The sequence below is a fragment of the Ahaetulla prasina genome, chromosome 1 (assembly GCF_028640845.1).
Source record: "Ahaetulla prasina isolate Xishuangbanna chromosome 1, ASM2864084v1, whole genome shotgun sequence".
Classification (NCBI taxonomy): Eukaryota; Metazoa; Chordata; class Lepidosauria; order Squamata; family Colubridae; genus Ahaetulla; species Ahaetulla prasina.
In genome coordinates, this window is record NC_080539.1 from 183,923,611 (window position 1) to 183,929,831 (window position 6,221).

Consider the following 6,221-nt stretch of genomic DNA (forward strand, 5'->3'; position numbering starts at 1 on the left):
GAATAATCAGCTTGAGATTGCTAGATATAACTTGTACTAAAACATGCATATGCTGGAAGATTTTATGACACTAGTTAAGTAATGTGTCTTATGCTACGCCTCAAATCATGGAGACAAATGATATTACAATGAATGGTGGAATGCAAGTATATTAAGTTAAGGAAAAACTACTGTGATAGCAATAATCACTGAGTGAGTTACAAAGTAACAATAAGTAGGGCAACAAAATTGTCCCACAATAAGCAGCATTACCCCAATACTTTGTGCCTGATTATGTACTATTAAGTCAGTACTGACTCTTGGCAAGTATATAGACAGCTGTTGTCTAGGACAGTCTGTCCCCAATCCAGTCTTTCAAATATTTCAGTTGTACATCCATCACCATTATAACTGAGTCCATGCACCTTGCTGCTGGTAATCTTTTCTTCTTCTTCCATCTTTTCCAGCATTGTAGACTTTTGTCAGGAAAGTGTTTTGGAAATTAGGTGGATGTCAGAGAATAAAATTGAAATTTAGTATGTGTGCAGTCTGAATGGTGACTGGAAGTGATACTTTCTGTTGGAATTTTTTAAAAATTATGTCTGGAATAAAACAAGTATCACATTTCACATTTGATAATGTAGTTTAATGTTAGCAGCATTAGAAACTGACTTCTGATGGAATAATAGCCAGGAAATAGACTTTATAACTTCTGAGATTCCAGTAACTTCTCCCATTTCTAAGAACACAATTAAAAGATTGTGCTGGATCTGACCAAGGCTTAAGTAGTTTGCTGTGATGTCAAAGTTCTGGACTAAAAAAATGGGAGACTGTGAGTTTTGTTCTTCCTCAAACATGAAAAATGATTGGATGATTCTGATCCACTCATTCACTCTCAATTCAACCCACCCACTGGATTGTTCTTCTGTAGGCAAGAGGATGCAGTAGTTCTTTGTTTGTTGTACAAATAAAGCAGAATACTAATCTAATAAATTTCCCTCCTTTAGTGGCCAACCAGATGCCTCTTGAAAAAACACTTTCCTAATTGTATCAGCAATTGATACTGAGACATACAATGTAGAAGTTATTTGCCTAACACAGCAATTTGTTAATCCTGAACCAAAGTTTCCTGTAGAGGTCACATAATCCCTTGGTGCAGCCCGCCCCCCCAAAACATAGAATACATCTCAATAACTCGATACATTTTTTAAAAAAGAAATCCCTAAACCCAAATAAGTAATAACTAGCATACATTCCCATATATATATTTGTATATAACATTACAGTATATTACACATGTTATAAACATGTTGCATGTTGCGCTGGCCCTGCAAGCCTATCATATTAAACCTGATTGTGATGTTATGTTGCATTCGAGTCTGACGGCCCACCGAGAAAAGCTATTTTTCAGCCTGTTGGTTTGGCTGAATGAACAAGGCTCTGGGGGGACGGGGACGCAAGGGTCCCAGCGTCAGCATTTTAGCCCCCCCTCCCATTGCAAACAGCCCTTCTCTGAAGGCAGCCAGCTGAATCAGAGCCAGGAGGGGTGCCAGGGCAGGGCAGGTGGGAGGGTGGAAGCAGCCAGGCACAATTGGGGAGGGGGCTCCATCCGGAGAAAGAGAGATGTGCCCCTGCAGGGCTGGTCCAGGAAAGGCTTCCTGCCCCACCTGCCCCATCCTTGGGCGGTGGGTTAGACTAGATCAGGAGTCCCCAACCTTTTGGACCTCAGGGACCACCAAGTTCATAATTTTAAATCCCGCGGACCACTAATACGAATCCAGCATGCCACTTGCTGAAGCGCCTGGACTCCCAGTGATGGTATGGGGTCCCTCAGGCACTCTCCCTCTTCTCTCTTTCTCTCTCTCTTTTCCCCCCTCTCTCTTTCTCTCTCTCTCTCCCCCTCTCTCTCCCCCTTTCTCTCATTCTCTTTCTGTCCCCCCTCTTTCTCCCATTCATTCTCTCATTCTCTCTTCACTTTCTGTCTCTCTCCCCCCTTTCTCTCTCCCATTCTTTCTCTCTCATTCTCTCTCCCACTCTTTCTCTCTCATTCTCTTTCTCTCTCCCCCACACTCTCTCTCATTCTCTTATTCTGATTCTCTCTCTGATTCTCTTTCATTATGTCTCTCTCTGATTCTCTCTGATTCTCTTTCATTATCTGACTCTTTCTCTTTCTGTCTCTCATTCTCTCTCATTCTGATTCTCTCTCATTCTCACACTGATTCTCTGTCTCTGTCTCTCTCTTTCTCTTTTTCTTTCTGTCTCTCATTCTCTCTCATTCTGATTCTCTCTCATTCTCACACTGATTCTCTGTCTCTCTCTTTCTCTTTTTCTTTCTCATTCTCTCTCTTTCATTCTGTCTCTTTTTCTCTATTTCATTTTGTGTGGCATCAGCATTCTGCCTCAGTATATTTGTGCCAGCCGGTGGCGCAAAGCAGCTGTCTTCTGCCACTTGGGACTCGGAGCAGTAAATGGCATCTGGTCCGGGGAGCAGCTGGATTTTGCTCTCTATTGTGGATGCCAGATTGGCCCCCTGCAAGCTTTGGTCTCTTGGGGAGCCCGGGCGAAGTTTCCCACACTGCTTCAGTGAAAACTCCTCAAGAGACGAGAGCTTGCAGGGGGCTGATCTTCCGTCGACAATGGAGAGCAAAATCCGACTGCTCCCCAGACTAGACGCCACTAGTCCTAAGTGGCAGGAGATGAGGGCTGCTTTGCTTCACCGGCTGGCGCAAATATACCGAGATGGAATGCTGATGCTTCACAAGTGCAAGTAGCGCTTTGCTCCTGCAGCTTCCAGCCATCGCAATCGCTGCTTCGGCCCACTTGCACTGCCCCTCCCTCACCGTGGCAACAGCTCCATTATTTCATTCTGGATGGAGAGGGCTGCGCTCCTTTTTGTGTATTGCACCACCTGCAAAGTTGCACATTGCACGTGCCCCTCCAGGGCAGAGATTTCCAGCCCTGCCACAGTGATTCCATATTCCAGAGCTGTAGTAGTCACACTCACAGGACTGGCCCATTGGTCATCCTGGAGCAGCTCCTCCACGAGGGTGCACCGGCAAAAATATGAAGATTTCTCCACGGACCACCAAAATTTTCTCACGGTCCACCAGTTGGTGAACACTGGACTAGATGATCTACAAGGTCCCTTCCAACTGTTAATCTAATATATTAAGCTAGGATGTAATAGGGATTAATAATGTATGGTTTGGCATATGAAGGGATTCAGCCATTGGCTTAGCATTTTGTGTGAATGAAGTTGTAGTTGTTAGACTGCAAGAACTGACAATGACATTCTCAGCATTGGAGTTGCTTAGGAAATTTCCTTTATTCTTCTTCACCTATAGACAAACTCTTGCCAGACTAAAGCAACTATTTGTGTAACTAATATTTTGGGAATAGCAGGGTGTAGCTGTTTTAATCCTCTTCCTGCCAACCAAACTTTCAAAATTCTGCAACCTCTTTGCCCTCTGGAAAGCAGCTTCTCCCTCCTGGGAATCGAGACTACGTATCATCAAATAATAGTAAGTTGTGTCCTTGCCTATCCAAGCAAATAATAAGATCTGCTTGGATATAAATTAATATAATTAGCTCTTAATATGCTGTGTTGACACATCAGATATACAATTTAATCAACCTTTAGTATGCAATACTATAAATCCATCCTGTTTCTGACAATGAAAAATTGTAGTTTATGTATTATTATACCTCCTTCAAAGACTACCCTCAATTTAAATCAAGCTTTTCCAAGAGGAAATGGTATGAGGGGAGAAAAAACTGGTCAGGAAAAAAATAAAAGAAGCGTTGTCAATTGTTAAGTTTAGAAGATAACCAGCCTTTCCTAAGCAAAGGCGTATACATTTTTCAGGAGGGATGTCTGCAACTGTTAGTATCACCTTTCCTTATTCAGAGACTTACCAACTGCAAGACATGGGTGTAAAGGATATGGTATATCCATGCTTTTTCATTTCAATTTCTCACTATTTGGATGATCTCTGGGAGTTTTCTGATCAATTTGGAGCCCTGATTTGGAGCTATTAGCAGAGCACAGAGCAAACCAGGTATTATCAGGCACTTAGCAACTGCAAGTGCGTAGGTTGTAGAAATAGATATCTGCCCAGAAAACTATTGGGAGGTGCTAACTTTTTATTACTCAGAAAGAGTGCAACTGAAAACACATATAAACACTCAACATCCTAGCATCTGATATAATATCACCATGTAACAATGTGGAAAATCTGGGAAATGTGCCATGTGCTGTAAACAGCAGATGAAGACTATCTAGCAAAAATGTCTTGCATAGAGTCTTGAAGAGGTGGAGAATCTGTATACAGAGGAGAAACTACAAATACTAGTTTCTTGTAGAACATCTCATTTTGAGCAGATACAGTGAATATTGTATGCATTGTAATTGTGGAAAGCAAATGTGCCAACTTCAGTCTGATGGCATTAATTGTTCTCTTAACTATGATTGGGAAGCTGCAATTACAAAAGCTATTTAAAAGCAACATCTGCAGCTATATTTCATGGAAGAACGCCAAAAAATGACAAAAATGCTTTTATATAATAATGCCATTTTCCAATTCTTCTTCACCTTGTATTTCTACATTTTTTCAGGTATTAGCTATTCATAAAATACCTTTACTAAAGAACTTTGAAGCTTTGTTTCAAATCATAAGCTGATCCCACTTCCAAATGTTGCTACTAACTATAAACATTTAATATTGATGCCAGAAAATTAAAATAGCTGTATGTATGGAGAGGCAAATATAACCTATAAACTAAGAATTTAGTTGTCTGAAATTATGATTCTATAGAGACTGTATCTGTAATGTTCAGAAAGACAGCAAACATATGAAGAAACTTTTTATTGTAGACCATGTTAAATTGGAAAGAAGTACAAAATAGAAACAAGTAAACACACCAGCTTATCATTAAATGCTTCATGTAATGCACGTGACTCTTAATCTTTCCCTTTCTGCCCTTTTTCTAATTGTGCTAATTGAAAGCAAAGGCCAGCTTGATTGTTTGAAGTCATCTCTGCCTAGCTGATTAAAACAATTTGACATTATAGAGCCAAAGAAGGCTGGGGGAAAAGTATTGGTTCCATGAATTTCAGAGTTGCTCCCACTCATTGCAGGGCTGAATACAGCTCCTACGTTTTTCCTGTAGTTCTGAATTTTTATGAACATAAACACAGTGTGGCATTTCAAGAATAGAACTGAAAGAAAAAAATAGAGCAAATGCAGATTTTCATAACTAGGAAGTCTCTATTTTATTATTGGTAAATGTTTATTTATGGCACATTTTAAGTAAGAGTTTGGAAGAGGACAAGAAAAAGTAGTTTGCAGATAGACACAGCATTATTAAGACACTGTTTGCTTATTGCTTTTAAAGAAGATTCCAAGACATGTTAAATACTGACAACTATCTGATAAAGACAGTTATCTGCTACTGTAGTTAGTAGAAAGTTAACAAAAGAGAAACAATGAGCAAAGGATAAGTAACATCATGAAAAGTATGAGGATGAGAGAAAGATTACTATTTTACTCCAACAGTAGAGAATATGTGTAATTTAGGATTGAACTATTGGGTTCTTGGTATTCTCTGAGTTTATTTCCCTGCAGATATTTCCTGCATTGATATTACCTTACCTGATAGTAAAATGTCTGCAGAAATATATTTCAGAAAGGTAAAACTGTTCTTATCCTACAATACAGATTTAAAAATCCCAGAATCCAGATAAGAATGTCCATTAACTCATTTTGCTTTCGTTCTAGTGCCCTAGTTGACCTCTTGTACCTTGCCAGTTTCTTTTTTGTTTGTGCTAAATTACAAACAATGCCAAGATTTACTAGAAAATGGATGCAGATAACTGCAATTTGCAGATATGAAAAGGCATAAACTTATTTTATAATATCAGCTAAAATGCCTACCTTATCCAAGAATGTATCTTTTTTTATACTAAGGTGAAGCAATTCTGTTACTCATAATAAACTGGTATGTTTACATTTGATTTTATGAGACAAATATGGATAGCAAGGCATAGTTTAGTAAATTAACTTGAGGCAGATGACATAAATGAAAGAGACCAATTTAGACCAATTTAATATTTAATACTTGACTAGGACATCCAACCTCTATTTAGCCACATACACCTTGTACCTTCTTCCAAGTTTACAAATAAAGTGGAACTGCAAATTCTTATACACTTCATTTAGTTATATCTAACCTTTTGTTTTGTA